General features: G+C 39.9%; 1 protein-coding gene across 1 annotated transcript in view; it reads right to left on the bottom strand.

Annotated features, from left to right (window-relative positions):
• Nucleotides 1–20987, bottom strand: part of NEO1 (neogenin 1) — a 211954-nt gene that overhangs the window by 89827 nt on the left and 101140 nt on the right.

Raw genomic sequence — 20987 nt, 5'->3', positions numbered from 1 at the left:
CTCCACATTATGTAATCCTCCTTTTAAAAGACTAAATGCTGATGGTGATGCTCAATGTCACCACCCTGGAGAGACCACCAGTTGTACAGCCCTAATGCTGTGGTTTTCAAATTTAAGTCTGGAATCTCAGTTTAAAGACATTCTATATTAAAAATTTCAAATATACACACTATACCACCACCTTCATGGAAACAAGGCATTATCTCCTCTGATCTGTGTGAACCTCTAGAATTTGGTCATGGGGGGAAGAATGAACACTCAGCAACATGATACAGCTAAGCTCAATTTCTTATGCAGAAGCAGCGGGAGAGAGGCTGTGGCTGGGAAACAGCAATGCTCATGCACACACCTACCACCTGCCCCAACCCACCCCGCTGAGTGGCTGCAGCAGAGCTCAGGGGAAACCCAGCTCTCCCTTGGACCAGTTTGTCTTGGGTTCTTCAGCAGCAGTTCAGCTCCAACACATACTGGCTGCTGCTTTGGCACTCCACTCTTCCCAGGCTCAACCGTACCACCTCAGTAGGCTGGTATTTGGAGTATGACTCAGCTGACAAGAAGCACATGCGAGTGCACATGAAATGCCTCCCCCAACATGGCCTACTCCTCATTTGGTCTGCTTAATAAATGGAGCTTGGCTGTATCACATTGTCTGGTGTTAGCTCCCCATCACCATCCATGATACAAATGGCTTAAAGCTGGTAAGCCTCGGAAGACTGTTGGGAGAGCCCCGCTGGAAGGATGCAAGTTAAGTGTGCTCATGGTGTCACGAGAGAACAGAAAGCACTGGTTTTCTTACAGGAAGAAGCGCTCGCTTATCCCTTGCTTGGTCCACTTAAAAAATCCAGCTTAGCAGTATCATGCTGTTTGGTGTTCCTCCTTCTAACACAAAAATTGTTTCAAATTTTATGTACCTGTTTCAGACCAATACCGATGGGTTAGATTTTTATTTTTTTCCCTTCCTCCTATTTGAGTTTTGCACATTTCTGTTTCCTTTTATATGAGGACATGGAGGTTTTGCCTCAATACCTGCTGCATGTGTCATCTCCCCTCCACTGCTTGTAGTAAAACTCCCCTATTTATTTCCTTTTTATTAAGACGGAGCCCGCCCTTTATGTATGGACACTCTCTGTGAAAACTTCTGAAGGCACAGTCTGGGATTAACATGCTCTTATCGGGGTGAACTCCGCAATTAAGGAAGAACTCATGATACAGAACAGATGACAAAACACATTTCTGTATTAAAATGAGAAAACCAGATCATATGTAAAAACTTATCAGTCATAATAAACTAAAACAGAGCTCACTCACAACACTTATCAGTGAATATTACTGATTATTATTCAAAGCAAGCCTTCTAAGCAATGTCTAGGATGAATTTTAGAAGGAAAAACCTTACTCTAAGCATCAGTAATGTAAAAATGTTACATTTATTATTTCTGTTTTACTAAGCCCTCCTTCCCCAGTCCTTCCAGGAGAAATCAAGCCTGTCTGACCCTGAGTCTACTCCAAGTACCATGGAAACATCTGAATAACAAGAACGCTCATCAAAATTTAAACTTCTTACAGCAGTGCCAAAGGCAATGAAAATTTTATTGGATTCCAGAGCCCTAATTCCCTACACAAAGAACACATGGTGAAGAGGCAGCAGCCACAGCCCTCCGCGAGGCACAGCCCCACAGCCTTTAGGCCCTTGTTTCCAATTTTCAGCACAAAGCTCCTTCCAACTGAACACCCCAGTTCCAGGTACTGCCCCACCACCTCTCGGAAGCAAAACTGCAAGAGCAGCCTGGGAGACAATTCTGTTTAGATCCCCTCTGCCGCTTCTAAAACACCACTGTATAAAGCAAAACACTAACATGGGTCCCTCATCTATACTGAGACGGTTTAATGACAGGATCTGCAGCACTGCTGCAATCACTGTGGAAAATAAAAAAAACATTACTTCTGGCATTTATGGATATTTATTCTAGATACAGAGATTTTTTCCTGGAAGGTACATCTAAAGCAACTGCCAGCACAGCAGGCATGTGTCATGACATACAAGTTCAAACATACCCACCAAAAAGTTTTAGTCCTCAGTAAAATATGCTATCACATTGTTTATCATCACTCATCTGTTATTGTATAAAGACTTTTTAAAGATGATTACCATGATTAATGCATTTGTAAACACTGCAGTGTTACCATGAAGCCGGTAAATCAGTTATGACAGCTAAGGATGAGCCTTTCCAGCAGACTAAAACAAAGGTTTAGTTATTTTCTGAATTACTTTTATAGGTAAGTCTGAGGCCTCCATCTACAGTGAATGACACCCAAGTGCACTGTTACAAAGAAGTTCATAACTTGCCAAAGTGGGAATATGGCAAATTTTCCACGTGTATTTTCTTCCTTGAATTGCGTTTTTCAGAAACTCAAATCATAAGTTTACAATTGTTCAGATCTTTTTGATCAGTGAAGAAAACACTGGGGTTTATTTTTAAATTTTTCATTTTGTCAAAGATGCATAAGAGAAGGAAGATGCCTGGAGAAAGGAGAGGGGACGGGAGAACAGCAGGACGGGGTGAGGAGGCTGGGACAAGAGGGGTAAATTCAGGCACAGGCAGATAGAGGTGGAGGGAGCAGCACAGTCAGGGGCATGGCACAGCCGGGCAAGGACGGTGAGAGTGCAGGGAGCGCTGACAGCACTACCATTCGCAGATCTCAGGAAGGTAGAGGGACTAAGGAGACAAAAATGGCAAGAGATGGCAAAGGAAAAAGGGTAAAAAGGCATGAACTGACAGAACAGGCAGAGTAACAGGGATCAACTGAGCAAAGAGTAGGCATCTGAAGGGACCCGCAACCCAAAGAGTAGGATTTAGTAGGACACTAGAGAGAACAAGTACAGTAGAAAAAGACACTGATGAACGTGGCGTGTAAGTAGGCCAGGGCAGGCTGGAACATCAGAGAAGAGGACAACAGTGGAAGAAATTCTCCAAGTGCTGCCCCTTTAGAGGCTGGAGGCGCCTGGGAAGGCCAGCTGCCCACTCCCATGTCCTCAGCAAATGGACACAACCTTCCACTTCCATCTGCTCCCCACCCCGGCCCAGGGAAGACCCCCTCACAGCTGGGCACACCGGAGGGTGGCTGGTACCCAGCTCGAGAGGCAGAAATCAGCATGAAAGCCCTTGACTACAACACATCCACCGCTGGAGGCAAGCAGAGGCTGGTGAAGAAACCACAAAAAGGGAATGAACAGCCCTGTCTCTAACAGGGCCCTAGAAAATCAGATGCCTTCCCTGCCTCTGCCTCACTGCGGGGCCTGGGGAGGGTATTTAAAAAGCAAATCCAGTTTTTGACAGGTGACTGCAACCTGTCAGCCTGTGATCTGGGTCAACAGCCAGACAGAGCAGCAGAGCCGCTCACCCTTCTCCAATGCGTAACGCCAATCACAGCTCCAAAGGGACATATTAAGAGATGCATATTCTGAAAAATCAATGTTTAAGTGTCTCACACTGGGCACTAAAGCAGCTGGATACATTTCATCTTAATTTTTCCATGTCTCAGTCAATTTTTTAAATGGATTCAATACCACTTCATTTCAGCACAGTGCAAAAATACATTCATTAGTGTTTATGAATGATTCAGATTCCATGGTGCTGAATAGCAGAACAGAAATAAATATGGATTTGAACTGGGTATGATAAATAAGTCATGGTACTATCCCCTGAACAAGAAAAAAAAATACCAAATATCGAACATTTTTTCAATAAAGTAGTACCATGAAATTTGTGCACTGCACAAGGCAGTAAGATCCTGTGGAGAAACAGCAGAACATGTATTTTAAGATTTCTGTAACTTCATCCCATAACAACGGGGAAGTGACAAATTAAAGACAACTACCTTTGAAATTTCTTTATTTTGAATATTTGCCCGTGCAGCCTTTGCAACAGGGCAGTGCATTTTTATGCTGGAGACTGAGAAGCCACCAAAGGCCAAAAAGGGCACAGATTTTAAGATAATTCCAAATATCAAACCGTTTGTTCACTAAATACAGCTTGCCTCAGATCACTTGGGAATGAAACGAACTACGTCTGCAAACAGTAAAAGTAATTGATTGGATCCACTGCTCCACTAAGCCCCTCTCATCTTCACCAAAGCATGATGCGAACTTCCAACGGCACGCTACAGCAGAAACGAGGCATATCCCTACAGTCATCACCCGCTAGGAAAAAAACCATTTTTTCTGATCAACTCAAAAAAAGAGAGATGGAGAGTTTATGCTTTTCCATTTTTTTTTGGCTGTAATGACACAAATTCTGTAGGCTTGTTTTATGCATCAGTTAAGAGTTACCCAATCACTTTTATTTCCTGATCAATGAATGCAGGCCTATCTTCACATCAAAGTCCCTTCTAATTTACAAATCCCCAGAACAACTTTAATTACAATCCACTTGAGTAACAGCTTCCGTATAAGAAACAAGCAAACAAGCTAAGATTGCGCAGTCTAAAAAGAAACAACTGAAGAGGGGACAATAAAGGCCTATCAAATGGTGTCTGGTACAGTGGGGGAAAAAGGACGGCTTGCTTCAGCCTTTTCCCACACAAGCTAGTTAAAGAAAAGAAAAATCAAATCAATTTAAGAGAGATTGGGTCAAAACAAACAAAAAGGAGGTGCTGTTCCCCCCAGTGTCACGGGATGCTGCGAACACAAGATGTTTACATGGCGGGGGGAGGGGGACAGGAGCAGAAGACGGATTAATAGGAAAGAAATCTATTGAGGATTGCTAAATAATGTAGGAACTACATGTAGCTCAGAAAATCCCCAGTCTGCAAATGGCTGGAGAATGAGACATTACTCAAGGGAAGCAACAAATATTCTTGCCCCTTACTTACATTCTCTGAACCATCTGCTTTTGGACAAGACACCAAACATATGAGCCTTTTGCTTGGTCCAGCACAGCTACTGCTGCATTGCTGTGTTCGATTCACTCACAAAAATATGTGCATAGTAAGACTGAACTGTCACACACCTTTCTTTGCACAGCGTTATTGTTAAAATAAGAGGACTTCAAATGGAAAGCTGTCTTCTGACCCTGACAGCAGAGACTTGCTCAGCCTTCAGAGCCCCGTGACCAAAAGCCCCCATTCCTGCCCATCCCATGGGCTGCTCCACCACTTACCCCTTTCCTGGTCCTGCGTCAGCCGCGCTCCTTTATATCAGGACAACTCGGGAATCAGACCCGGTAGCAGCCACATCTTACAATAGGTGGTTTAACACACATATACAATACTGACGAAGGCACCAGCTGGTTAAGGCAAAGACTATGGTGCCTCCATCAGCAGGTTTTTACCACGGGAGTGCACTAGGAGAGCTCTTCAAGTGGCATTACAGTACACACGCTCCTAAAGTTAGTCTGTCACTAAAGGGAATAGGCCCTTTTGCATCTTGGACGGCCTGCATTATATTTGAGCTGGCGTGGCAAACCTTAAAAAACATTTCCCTGTGCTGAAAGATCAAAGGTCTTAAAAATTTAAATACAAGTTGAGTTAGAGGCAGGATGGATTTGGAATATACTTCCACTTCTCTGTGGCTGAACAGAAACACCACGCCACAAGAACCTTGCACTGTACCAAAATATGTTCGTTCTTCCTTTTAAAAAAATCTAAAAATTTAAAAAAAAATAAGATCATCATAGTAACTTAAATATATAAAGACACAAAATGAACTTAAGGAAATCTTTGTAAATTGTATGGCAAGTTGCACAAAAGCACAACTTCTAATTAATCCTTCAGCTTTCTAGAATGACTGAAGTTGGAATTTCAGGATGTGTTTCTCACCACACTGCACGAATCAGTCTCAAACTGGCAGCTTAAGTGAATATAGAGAAGTTCTACTGTGCGTTACAGCGCTTCCCTGCCCTGCCAGGGGTTAGCTGAGAGATGGCCACAGCTTGCATCAAGTCCTCTACTAAGCCTGCAGTCTGTTAGGCTTAAACTTAAACAAAAATAACTAAGTCACTTGCTCTGTTTCTGCAGTCTAAGGAACAACAAAAACAAAACACCACAAAAGTAAAGCAGAAAACCAGCATGATTTCCAAGCACAGTTACAAATTTGCCAGGCTGTTTGGCCTTTACAGGTTGCTTATCTTGAAATACTACCTGGTGCAAGAGTCATTGCTTTTCAGTTACAGGAGCTCACAGGAAGCAACTGGAATTCAGGGAAACACATACCTCAGCCAAGTTCTTTTTTCTTAAGGTAGATAAATCAAGGCAGATATTATGGACAAGGAGCATATCTCAAATCCATCAAATAAACTTTCTAAGTTTGCAATAGTTTAGAAAATAATTCTTCCTAGCAAACAGAAAAAACAGACCATGGAGCATTCCCACAATACTGATACAAACTAATGACTGTTAATAGATTAGGAAGAGTTTTCAACTTAGTATATTAAACAGCAACCACTTTCACATAAATACAGCACTAGAACTCCAGAAAAAAGCTGGCATATAATTCTAAAGAATATCTCACAACAACACTTACTATTTTTGTAAGGTGGTACAATAATGGATCACTTGTTTAATAAAAAGGGAAAAATGTTCTTTCAAATAAAGTTTTACATATCTGAGCTACTGTAGGCAAAGAAAAAAATTAAAACTATTCTTCATATGTAACATTTTTCTGTACCTTAAAGAAAATTCTTTTACTTTGAAAACAATGATCAACAATTATAATCCAATGTCAAACTAAAGAAACCAAGTTTAAGTTTTGCAAGAGAACCAGCTTAGGATTTGAAGCCACAGTATTTTGCCAAAGTACTCAAAATACTTATTTAACATTACCATAAGATTAACATGATGATGCAGAGCAGTGATACAGAGAAAACTGTCAACGGAAACGATATAAGAGGCTTCATAAAAGCTTTACTCCTTGTGTTCTATTGCACTTGCTTACAATCCAGCTAAATTTTACGTAAATTAATAGGTTTATTATTTAATTCCTCAGTTCTCTTGCTTGTAACCCTCGGAGTTGATGTCTATACTATTCCAGTTATAATCAAAATATAATCAAAAGTAGCAGGGACTCTTTGCAACTCTTTGAAGTCCTCTTATTTTAACAATAACGCTGTGCAAAGAAAGGTGTGTGACAGTTCAGTCTTACTATGCACATATTTTTGTGAGTGAATCGAACACAGCAAAGAGTAGCAGATTAGCAACTCTGAAAATCACTCCTATAATGGATAATTACACTAATGATAATTTAAGCAAATTAGTAGAGCAATAACCATGCAACATTCAAATTAAGTATATGACTGGAAGGAAATGTACAGTCAGTGCCATGGATAGATACACTACACTTCATGAAACCTCAGAAGCCTGATCTCGCATAACAAAATGTCCTTTTTCTCTCACAAAGCCTCCAGTGGCTATTTTCCCTTCCCACTCCATGCAAATTCTTGGACAGCTGTCCAAAACAAGTTTTCAACTAATTATTTAAAGGACAATGACTTGGGCCTCATGGTTTTTTCTGCATCAAAGAGAACATAACAAGGTAGTGCTCACGCACTCTGCTTTTCTATTATCTCAACAAAACCACCTTCATAAGAAACGGTTTATTCTGTCTATGGCATTTCATGATGTGCTAGACAGGAAGTAAACAAGCAAAAGATAAATGCTGTAAATCAGAGCTATGTTATTTTTGACACTGTCAGTAAACAAAGTTATTAATTTTAAGTGTACTAAAAAAGCAGAAGAAAAATTATTTGCCCAAAGGGGATAGGAAAGGCAAAAATTAATTTCAAAAATTCTCCCCAAAGCATCACTCATAGCTTAGAGTAAAACATTTGAATTTACTAAAATGTGTGCTTAACAGCATCAACTTAACTCTCAGAAGCTATGAGCTGCTAAACTCATCTCAAAAGAGATTTTCATTACCGAAGACTGACATATTTCAAATTGCACTTCTGGCCTCTTTGCTTCATCGCTATGCGCAACACCTGCCTTCAGCTTCTCAAAAGACAGTATGCAGACTTGCAAACCTGAAGGGCTTCAACCATTTCATAGAATCACAGAAGGGTTTGGGTTGGTGGGGACCGTAATGATCACCCAGTCCCACCCGTGCCAGGGGCAGGGACACCCCCCCCAGCCCAGGCTGCCCCCAGCCCCGTCCAGCCTGGCCTTGGGCACTGCCAGGGATGGGGCACCCACAGCCTCTCCGGGCAGCCTGTGCCAGCGCCTCGCCGCCCGCACGGGGAAGGATTTCTTCCTGATATCTAATCGAAATCCATCCTCTCTCAGCTGAAAGCCATTCCCCCCTGTCCTATCACTACCCTTGTAAAACACCCCCCTCCAGCTTTCCCGTCGCCCCCCTTGGGTGCTGGAAGGTGCTGGAAGGTCTCCCGGAGCCTTCCCTTCTCCAGGCTGAACAGCCCCAGCTCCCTCAGCCTGGAGAGGCAGATGGCATCCCGGTCCTCCAGTGTCGACCACACCACTTGGCATCGCTGGGCAACTTGCTGAGGGTGCACTCAATCCCACAGTCCACATCCCTGACAAAGACATTAAACAGTGCTAGGCCCAGCATGGACCCCTGAGGAATGCCACCCATCACCGGTCTGCACTTGGACGTTGAGCTGTTGACTGCAACTCTTCGAGTGCGACCACCCAGACAATTCCTTCTCCACTAAGTGGTCCAGCTGTCAAATCCATGCCCTTCCAATCCAGAGACACGGATGTCGTGTGGGACAGTGCCAAATGCTTGCACAAGACCAGGCAGATGACATCAGTTGCTTCTCCCATACCCACCAAGGCTGTACCCCCATCCATCACAGAGGGCCACCAAACTGGTCAGGCACGATCTGCCCTTAGTGAAGCCATGTTGGCTGTCACCAACCACCTCCTTATTTTCCATGTGCCTTAGCACAGTTTCCAGGAGGATCTGCTCCATGATCTTGTTGGGCACAGAGGTGAGACTGACTGGCCTGTAGTGCTCTGGGTATTTTGTGAAAGGTATTGCATTAAAATAAAAAAAAGAAAGTTAATTTGAAGTTGAAGCTCCAAAATACTATTGAGCTTGATGAGTTATACAGTGTGAAGCATGATTATTTTTGAAGACTGCTAAAACTTTCATATCTCCTTCAAATACAATTCCACACTGCAACATGCCTATGCAAGAAATACCTTGTCCTACTTAAGTGAACTGCTCCTTGTGTTTACAGATCCAGAGCTTTACTGATAAAAAGTACTTTCGGGTAAGATTTCGCAACTTGCATGCCTACCATCACTGCAGGCAATACATTTATTCTTTCATAAAGAGAAATATTTAGTAAGCCTACATTGTGTGTATTAGCTTAATAGTGATGGCAAGGTTACAGTAGGCCTTTCAAGGCCCCCTACCTTGGACCTTTCAAGTATTGTAACTTACGAGGAACAAAACAAAAAAACCCTTGTACTGAACTTGTATTTACAGAACAAAATACTTTACTGAAACTAAAACCATCTGATGTGAGTCAGAGGCACGTAACCTGTGGAATGCCACTTCTAGAGCACAAGGGTGCTTTGAATTACCATACAGTAGAGCAATTTATGTCCTCACTTGTAAAATGCTTTGTTTAACACTATACTGAGGCTATATCCAACCTCCTGAGAATGCAAAAAAGAAAAAACATAGAATAAATCTTTGAGTTAGCACTTGAAAACAAGCAAGCCTAGCAGAGATGCAGAAATCAGGACTGTTTAGAAAAATATTCAATTAAAAAAAATTATCTTTCTGCCATTTACTAACCATCAACTAGCCTCCTGTGAGCCCAGTTTCCTTTATCTATTTTCAGTTCACATTTTCTTATAGGCCTCCTTCCAACACATTTCTGAAGAGAGAGCCTCAGAACTGTCACTGAGGAGCATATAACAACTTTATCACGCAGATCACACCTGTCTCAAAGTTCTTTGCTACTACAAAACAGTACATTGAACTTAAACTGACACTGTAACTAAAGAAACTGTTTACTTCAGGAATCAAAACTCCATGGTGTTTTTCTTTTCAATTATTCTCATCATGAAGACTAATTAACTGCAAGACTGCGTAGGGAGTAAGTCACTACAGATAACGGACCACCTTCTTACAACAAATTACTGAATTGTTTCATCTTTTTAACTTTGGAATAAACTTCCCTGCCAAGGACTACAGTTTTTATAATGAGACACCTAGCAACTGCAATAATCTAGCTCCCATTAGAGAAATAAATCATCTGGTGGTGTAAGAGTCAGCTTAACTACCATAAAAATTTAACTTGAAAGAAAGTATATGTATACTTTATGGTACGGTCTCTCTCTCGAGACATTTTAAGTAATGCATGGTGTTCTTCAGCATTTCCATTTTAACATCACCCTCAGATTTCATCACAAATTTGATGGTGCAAAAACAAAGCAAAAGTCTCTGTTGAAATGGAAAAAAACTTAAAACCCATAAATCCAAGAATCAAACTTAAAGCTTGATTCAACCAATTAAACATGGAAGGATGACCCTGATATATAGAGAAAAATACTTGCCATTTAGGGCACAATTTCTATAAAAAGAGTTCTCACTTCAAGGAAGAAGGCATTTTAATGAGCTTCTGAGTTCACACATTCACATTTCTTGGAAGTCACTGGCATATGCAACTTAAAAATCACTACTGAATCTTTCAGCTTTTTTTTTAAAAAAAATATTTTTTAATTGAAATTCTGTCATCTCTTTTTTATAGGGACTAAAATCAATAATGAAAAACCTATAGCCTATCTGTAGTTAACGACTGTATCTACCATGCCCTTCACTCTTTAACAATTACTCAAGAGCACCTGGAGCAATGAACCAGCTGGGCTACCCGACCAGCTTACCTTTCCTACAGCACTGCATGAAAACCAGGGGCCATTTATAATATCATGTCAGTTGTGCAGAGGATGAACTGTCCACCCAGAAATAAGTATACCTCCTGCCTAACTCACAAGGAACCTAATGGAATGCTTCATATAACGTACCATGTATATTCACGCGTAACATAGATGGTATGACAAAATTCATGGAATTGGTGTTTTGTTCCAAACAATCTAAAGGAAAACGCACTATCAAGAAACAAGCTGAAACTAGGTATAGAAAACAGGATGGCAGGCATCATTGCATGTCTTCCCAAAACTAGAAAATCATTTCAACAGTATTAGTTCAGATGAGCATTTTAGCTCAAGGAAGCAGCGCAATGAAAGGAAACCTGGGAAAGGGGTGGAAGCCTGACTGGTGCAGGACTGACCGCCCCACACTGCAGCATGCCTCTCCTTCCCTATCTGCAGCGCTACGTACTTCATCAGGTAACTGACTTCAGAATCAAGGTAGTAAGTCCCGTGTCAGGCAAACCCTGCTCCAACTAAAAAGTACATTTTTAGTTTGGAGACTAGACAAATACATCTAAATATGAGACTTGGGCAAAACCGTGCATTTTCTGTAACTGACTGTCTAGGCCAAAGGTATTGATAGCAACCACAGCTTATTGTTTTAAAAACCATTTGGTGGGAAAAAGTATTTCTTTCCATAAAGCAGCAGCTGGTTCAAAACCCCATTAATATGATCTTAATTTATTAGAAATTCTAGCTGAAAGAGAAAACAGCTTTTACAATTCCCTTAGTTCAATATCAGTTTCTACACTGTAGATATTTAAGACACTGCTGCTTAATTTAGTAACATTTTCATTATCCCCAAGGATTACTCAAGAACATTTACAAGGAAAACCATTTGCATGAATTGTACAGGTTACTGATAATTTGGTTTTGTCTTTCTTAATGGTATTTTTTATATGTGTGTGTAAAATAAATCACAAAGCTTTTTTTAAATTGAAAGTAAGTGTATCTCATCTTCCTTGCACGTACAGCTCTGGAGACACTACCCCCCAACCCCAGTGCAATTCAGTTACGGGCACTTAGCCAAAAGGATCTAATCTTTGTCCTCATTAACATCTAACCATTTCAGGCTTTTGCAATCCATTTTTTGGCACCAAAAAAATGTGTTTGAAAACTATGCAGCACCTACATGACACAAAAAACTTTTCCAAATACAATCAAACTGTTGAGTGAATTACAGATGGTTCACATAAAAGAACCTCATGGTTAATGGTTGTCAGGTACTCAGGAAAGAGACTCTGAAGGGGAAAAGCCTGCCTTGCAACACTATTGTCTACAGACCACTGCAGCTTCACCTGCATTGCTCTGTTACCGCCCGTCGGTTGCTCCAGACAGCTTGCCCCCAGGACGGTGTCCAAACCCAGAGAACTGCCACATCCATGGTCCTTCCTGCCGGTTAGCGGGAAGTCACCACTGCTGGAAAGAGCACGTGCTGTGAGCCGATGTTTCTGGATGCAGCAGGGGCATAACATTTGCAGTCACAGCACGATCAAAGAGTGGGATTGATTTCAGTTGACAAATGTAGCTTTTCACATCCTGTGCCAGAAGCTTCAGAGACACAGTACACCCATTTCCAGTTCCTCACCCCAGTCTGTCGGTGGGTGAATATCACGCTCTGACAGTTGAACGTACCACACTCATACCTCTGCAGCACAGTTCAAACCAAACCACATCTGTTATTGTAATGAGTGCCTGGTCTGTGAAGCCTCCACACCACCTTGTCGACCTGTGGATGGCTCATACCAAAGGGGATGCACCTCTACGAGGCACACACATAACCCTTGTCTTCACTATCAGGTTTCAATAATCATCCTGTACTTGCCCTGACCACAGAAGTTGAGACCCTGCTCACATGTGCAGCACAAGGCACAGACAGCAGCTGTCTCTGCTCAGCCCTGACCCCAGGAAAGGTCAGCAAACCATCCCAGCCCTAAGCTTCACGGAGGGTTTGCACACTTTGAACACTGAAAACCAGGAGTATGCAGCAAGGCAGAGATCATTGCTTGTGAAGGCTCCCCAATGCTTCTTGTTACAACATTCAGTTCTCATTGTTCTGTAATACCGCTGAATTTTAAACATTTGCGCTGCTACAAGGGAATCCTCCTTCAAAGTTCTAGAAAAGCTCATTCATAATTTTTGGAAACACAATTAAAGAAAACAAATTTTTGTGCCCCTATTAATAATTGTGGCAAGCTTTCTTCAAGAAGCTTTACTGTCCTGTGCTTCTGAAATATGGCAAGAACTGGACAAATGTTCCTTGTGGTCTTAGAAAAACATTAAGACATAAAAAAAATTTACAATGGTTCACCAACTACAGAGCAAGACTTGGAAAGTGAGTAGGTACAGGCAGAGGCAATCTGAGGTTCTGCTGAGCCCAAGTCCGCGTGACAGTAGCGGGCAACAGAAATCAGATCACAGTATCTTTAAACACAACAGAAGTGTGATGTTCTGCATGATGCAAAGAACGATTCATTTTTGTGGAAGTTTACATTTAGTATTAAAAATTATGCATCTCACACAGATGGGCATTCTTGGTCTCCAGGTAAAGCCTGAGCAAGTGAGGTCTTAAAATAATGCTACCATCTCCTCCCTCCCCATTCCATGTGTGCTTCTGAGTATTTGTTCGCAACTTTATCACTAGTAACATTGTCTTTGAACACGATTGTGACAGAGACAAAAATTACTCAAATGGTATCTCTAGACATATTTAGTTGAATTCACAACTAAGTTATACAACTGCATAAACATTAAACTATACTTAAGAGCAGCAGCAAGGAATTTTTTTTTTTTTTAAATTTTCAGATAATCAAGTACAATGCTACTGACCAAAATTACAGTGAGTTCTGCTTATACATCCTCCCCACATCAGACTTCTCTGATTTACTGCGTTTCTTTTGTATCATGGAACAAAGATCATTAATGGAAGTCACATTAGTTTCAAGGGAAAGAAAAAACATGCATGAAGCAGAGATATTCTTTTTATCATTAACAGCTTCCCCCAACCAGAGTAGTTCCAATATAACCTAAAAAACTGGTACTTTGTCCCAAGTACAAGCCTTTGACAGTACCAGGTTTAGTGTACTATCTTCTGAATCTAAAATTGAAGTGCAGTCTATTATCAAGATACAGCACTGAGCATAATTAGAGACAGAAATCGATAAAGATAATCTAGAAGGTATGAGAAAGTTTTTAGCAATTTTCAGTGTTGGTTCAAATTTCTTCCCTAGAATTGCTTTCAGTAATAATGAAAGCTAAGTGCAAAAATAAGAGTTACCCAGACATATTATTCTGTTGCTGCAGGATTTAATAGTCTTTTCAAACTTCTACAATTTTTTGAGAAGGATGGCATTATCTTTTATCAAAGCATTTGCCACAGATGAAGAACTGGTCATATGTACCCTTGGAAGAGAAGTCTAAGATTCTTTACATTAGGGCTCTTCCTTCTACAACTGTTTTGTTTTGATTTTAAAGAAAGTCTTTACAAGTTTAACTCAGGTTAGTTAGTAAAACAAAGTGAATAAAACAGCTCTTTGTGCAAGACAAGGAAACCAAACAGACAGACAGGAGTGAATGCTCCCTCTTTGCAGCTGCAATGGTAAATAAGACAACTGTCACCAATAGCCCATTTCCTATGCAGTAAGTTTAGAAACAATTCTTTTTCAACAGTTTTTGAGATATTAAAAAAAACCCAAACCAAACACATTTAAAATTACATGTTTAAAATAAAGCTATGGGGAAAGAGCCACACATTTTGACTTACCTCACACTTCCCGGTACATTTTCATCTTATTTTAATGACACGAGGGGAGCTATTTGACCAAAGTCTTGTTTCTCAATAACAGTGTAAATGGGAGCAATTTTTCAAGCTATTTTTAAAGCCTCATCAACAGCCTTAGACTATGCAATTCCCAAATATAAAGAGCAGTAAACAAAAATAGAGAATTCTTATTAACACAAGTATAATCACAGCTAGTTTTTAAGCCAGTATCTTCAAATACAAAACCTTAAAATAACTACCTGCCATCAATAACAATGTGTTTCCTGTACTAGAAACACTATTACACCAACAGCAAATACAACGGCTGTATGAAAAGTAAAGCAGAACCACAGAAGTGATAGATTGCTTCTCAGAAAGCCTGACCTACGCACCCTTGCACAGATTTGTGAAAGCCAAGTTTCTTTCCTTTCGAGTGTGCCAAACCTTGCTCCAAGTGTTCACGATCCTAAATTTCACTATCTCAAACGTTTTTGCATGTGACAATGCTGCACTAACAAAGGAGTGTTTTAGTTGGTATAGTCTTGACTCCCAATCAACTACAGTTCAGCTGTGTTGTAATAACATCATCTTTTCAAATCTGATTTGTGTCACGGACTATTAATTGAAAATCTATTGGGTAGACAAAATATCACTACCGAACTCTTGCATAGAAAGCAAAAATATCGTTTTCTTACACTGCAGGACCAACATTGCAATACACATATCTTTTGCTAGAATAAGGATTTTCCATTAGCATAATGCTTTTCAGCTATACTGAAAATATTTCCAGCATTTCCTCCCAAAGCACAAAACTGCTAATTCTATCAAAACACTTCTGCATTTGTTTTTTCCATACAATTTGCTCTGGCAGCACAAATGAGGTATTGATCAGCCTATTGCCATGTGCAACCTCTAATTTATCACTACAGATACCCAAAAATAAACTTTCCTTTTTTGATGTTTAATTTTAGTACATTAACACAGCAAAGTATTTAATGCCTAGATGTAAGATATGTTATCAGACACTGAATGCTGTCCTAGATGACTCAAGTCAACCGTCTGCTATCCCAAAAAACCCACTGAAAGGTAATAACACAGACAACTAAAAAAAAAGAGCATTTCTGACTTCTCTCACACAAATGCAGTGATTCATTTATTTTAAAGACATCAGACCTGTTATATCAATTTTACAAGGAAAATGAAAATGGAATTTGTTTAGTTTATTATTTTCTGGTTCATTATTAACTGCAGTAAATATTTCAACAGAAAGAGAAAACTCCCTCTAAACTCGTTATCTACAGCACAAGTACCAAGACAGGCGACAGGAAGCTCATGCAGTGATCTAACTCGAGTCACAGTATTTGCAGAAATCCCAGGGGTGCTGGGCACAGTAATAAATTTGAAATATTTCCCAGATGAAGAATGAACTTATAACCTTCTCAGTATTTAACTGCCACTATGGGTCTTCCAGGCCACAGGTTTTAGACTGAACAGAAGCCAGCCAACTGCATTTTAAATACATTTACTACTTGTTTCCCCAGCTTTACTTTCATCACTTTCCACTCTTATCTAATAGAAATACTACAGATTCTTTCATTGCTGGTGAGAGCAAAACAAATTTTTCCAGTGCTCTCAATTCATTACATGTGATGTAAATAAATCTGGTACCCAGCACCATTCCTCCTGCTGACAGTAAGGGGAAGAACACTGTCAACACGGCTAAAAGATATTTGACTTTCTATCAAAGATTTTCGGACACCAAATTATCACCTCCCTTCATGGGAGGTAATCTGCCCTGGGAATGGCACCTTCTAGGTGCTGGCTTGAGACCGCGCTGACATACGCTTTTTGCACCCAAGGTTAACTCAGGGAAAAGTGAGCAGGTACAAAGCTGTACACACATTTATCCATCAGATACTTTTCCCTAAAGACTATCTTAAATGTGGATGGGATTCAGAAATGTTAAGCTTTAGGGGCTGGAACCCTCTCAGTTGCAGGTCTTCCCCCAGGAAATTTCGTGTTCTCTTCCACACTCAAACCACTTCTCGAACTTGCAAGTCAAAAATTTGGTGCGTGACACAAGGACACGTGAAATCTCTAATTTGCACACACATTACTAGAAACTTTTATTTTCTGTAACTCCTTGATGCAGAGCAGTCTTCTGAGTTTGCTTCCAAGTGTCTCCTCACTTTGTGGCAAAGTGCATCTTCCCTTTTTCAAGGAAAAGGCCTGAAAATTGCACTTCCAACAGAGCCACCGCTGAGCTGTTCAGGCAGCTGCTCCCCCACCCATTTTGACTGAAATGATCTAAGACAGCTCAAACCAGTCTGAAAAAGCCTGGTTTAACTGGTTTAAGTTAACTAAAGTGCCTTAGAGCTCACAAAAAGCAGCTGGGCCTACAGACAAGAGGGGCTGTGGGGATAAGTGGGGACAGTGCCCACCCTTCCAGTGGGCACAGCCACACTGAGAGGAGGGCAGGAACAGCTGTGTCACCCAGCACTACGGACAGAATTAAATCCAGGTGGTTGATAGAACCTACACCAAAAATCATTGTCTTCCAAGATGTACTCCAGATTTTTAGCATTTTCAATTCCCTGTGAATTTTGCAAAAAAATCCCCTGGTACCATATCAAAGAATAACAAGGCTTCACAAAGGGCTGGAATTCAGATGTTTCACGAGTAAAGGTACAAAGAATGTTACTAATGGCAAAACAGGTATTATTTTATAATAATTGATGATTCTTTCGTCTTCCTCAAAAATGCAGGCTACTTAAAAAACACTTTCTTCTCTCCAAACCCACCTAAAATTTAAATTTCTCAAGTAAACACTTTTAACACTGCTATTTACCTTCATCAGTACTGAAATAGCACTTTTCCTGTACTCTCAGGATCTGTACGTGCATACTCTTAGAACCGCCTTCACCAAAATATTCCATTAATTTTCCATCATCCTCTGAATAAAATGAAATTCTTGTAACTCTAGCTTCAAGATACGTGTTGTAGACAAAGAGACTGAGGAAACAAATTTGTGTAATATTCTTCTGGACCCTCGAGTACCTTTCTAGTCAAGAACTTCTTTATAGCTCAAGTCATTTTTCCAGATTCAGTCCTCCTGTAATGTATGTAGGGAAATGAAATAATTTTTTAAAACCAAGCATTAAGGACAACAGAAGGCTACTCTAACATACTTTTTTTAAAAAAATGACACAGGGTAGCCTATGTCTACTTCTGCTACAGACTACTTCCAGGTATCTGAAACAGATGATATCTTTAAGCGCCACCTATAGCATCTCAGTAAACTGCATTAGTTTAAGGTACTGTTGATCTGAACTGAAAATAGTGCCAAATTTAACAGAAAAAAAACGCACCAACTCCCAAGGCTTGACCACTTTATATGCTGTATGCAGCTGGAATAAGCTATCTTCAATTACCTCCCATGTACCTTACACATACACAGCAGCAGCACAGCAAAATGTCGGCATTTCTTGCCAGCTGAGCACAGCACACACCTCAGGGTGGGACACTTCACAGCACCCTGCCCTTTAATGATGAAGGTCAGCAATTCCATCCTTACCGCCATGGAAGGACAAGCTTCCAGTGATCAGCCCAGTGCAGCAGATGCATGGCAGCTTGCTGCCACTGGTATCACATCACAGAGAAAGCATGCTAGCTTCCAGGTTTTTATATCCCTGTTAAAGGATATAGAAAAGCTGGTCTTGGAGCAAAGCAATGCTTAATGAGCATTCTTTTTATTCTGTGCACAATTTAAGCTTACAACTGGATAAACCCGGTTGCTTCTAACTACCTGCGAATTTCAGTCAATTCCTACCTGGTGCTGCAGGGAAATCTCAGTTAAGAGGCATCAACAGGAACACCTTTTCACTTTAACTGTCCTAACACTGTCAAACAATGCCATCTTAACCACACTTCAGCAGAGATTCACAAACGTCTCACTGAATTGCCATCATGAAATGTTAATACAAGAAAAAAAGACTGATTGCCTTGGAACAATGACTAGTATGCTACTGAAATCTCCAAACAAAAAACCTCAGGTGCTTCAAGAGGTGCAGAAAACAGATGAGACATAGAAATCAAATAAAAAATAAAAAAAATTTAAAAATAAGGATTTCTTGTAAGAATTTCTGCCAGGCTAATTTCTAAGAATGACAGAAGCAGCTTAAATTAAGCAAAATCATGCAGTTATTAGGTGGGATGAGATGACAATTTTTCTACTGTGATACAATAGAAATGATACAGTGATCAGATAACAGTTACTCAAACTATTCAAACCTTCACCAAATTATAGTAATGCAGAAATACAATTACTCTCTACAGTGACCCCTCAAAGGAAGTAGAATTAAGATTAGAACCAAGTAAAATCATAAATTCAGCTTTCCAAAATGCATTCTGTATAATCTTTAATATATTTTAATACTCAAGCCTTGCAAGAAATCTTCTTTTTTTTTTCCCTTGGTGGTGCCAGGCATCTATGTAAAATTCAGCATAAAAGAACTGGCAGAACATATTCTAAATTTTTACAAGCAAATAAAGAAATAATTGACATTAGTTTAGATAAAGAGCAAAAGAGTTATCTCAAGATCACTTTCATCCCTGAAGTGACCTGGCTGTATATCCTATATTAAGGCTATAATTTCAGTCTTCTCTATGGCATGTTTAGCTTAATTGCATATCATTAATATTATTAATTTCTGTCATTGCCCATGAAACTCAAAGCCTCATGCCAATTCTGCAAAATATATAGGTTGGAACTGAATTAAACACAGCACACAGTGGGTTGCATAAAACCATCGTAAAGTGCTATGAAGCATCAAGCATGTAAGTATTTCAAAAGACAGGGTGCGATCTTTATCCTTTTGGCCCAAGAAATAAGGTAAGAAAGATGTGAGGGATTTTGTGCATGACCAGAATTTGTTGGTTTTCAAAATACTTCGAGCCAAAGTAGAGCTATACTGCACTTCAACAGGCCTTGCAGAAAATGCATTTTTCAGATCTTCTTCCCCAACTTTTAACGAAGGGCAGAGAAGCTAAAATGTCTCTGTACCAGTAATGTGCTGAAAGCAAAAGACACGCTCAGAAAGCTAGTGCCAAGACCAGCAGAGAATAAAACGCGACATGAAGCATAAGGTACCGGTGGGCAGGTAACAGGGCAAAGTGAGCACTGACAACGTAGTCTCAGGAGCATATTCCCCCCATATGTTCATTAACAAGGTACAGCATTGTTTATGTTCAGTTTTACATAGACAAGGTTAAATACAGCTGCGGCATCAAGCAGAAATGCTGCAGATGCCAGTATAAACCTTCTTTCATACTCCACTTCCTGAAGAGAAAGACTTTAGCTGTTAATATTAATATTATTATGTTAATAATAATATGTTTATAATGTTTATATGTTAATTATATAATATATAGTATATTAACAATTGAATGTTAATAATAAATACTGAGCAACTCTTGTTGTCCCTTGTCATACATAATTTTTTAAAACTCAACTGATCTTCTGTAGCTCTTCTATACCAGAATCACAGCCGTGTTTCAGATGTTCCAAGAGACAGACTGCATCACCTTAAATACACATGCCTTGAGTACTAAAATTTGTCCAACTTGCATGCATTTTGTTGATAGAGAAGCAAGAACTCTGCTCACATGCCCTTACATAACATTTCATGGTACAAGAATAATTATCACACAATGTAAAACAATTTTTTTTGGTCATAAAGGTTTCACCTATAGATAAACCTTCCTTTAGGGCTGTTCAGTGATTAAATGTATCCCATCAAACATGCTTTTAAGACAAACTTTCTACTGCTACAATCCATTGTAAAACAAAGTCAGTTAAGCTTTTACAAGGATATTGCATATATGAACCACTCTTACATATCATTACCTCCTAGCAGGAGAATTTTAAACCAATATTAAGATCAAATTAATAAAAGATATTCCTGAAAAATGTAAGAAAGGTGAAAAAGCCAAACTTCTTTTCCTGCTCCTTAACAAGTGTACTTCATTTGCACAGGTTATGTCAGATGTTTTTAAAACAACATTAACATTTCAGTGCCGTTTCTAGTAAAAATAGCTTTCCAGAATAAGCAAGGAAGTTATATGCACGTTAAATGAAGAGCATTACTAAATACGTATCTCAGCTTTTACCTACTGTCAAGCTTCTTGAAAACAACAAAATATTTAAAGGATTATGAAAAACACTTTATATATTTCCTTTTCAAAGTAGACCGTAGTAGTAGTAGTATAGGCCAATTTTCAGATGTGATTATCCACAGTGACCTTTGTCCTCCATTTAAGAAGTATGGCACTG

Source organism: Falco rusticolus, chromosome 7 (genome assembly GCF_015220075.1).
Source record: "Falco rusticolus isolate bFalRus1 chromosome 7, bFalRus1.pri, whole genome shotgun sequence".
NCBI lineage: Eukaryota > Metazoa > Chordata > Aves > Falconiformes > Falconidae > Falco > Falco rusticolus.
Note: the sequence above shows the minus strand (reverse complement) of the source record. Positions and strands in the feature narration are given on the sequence as shown.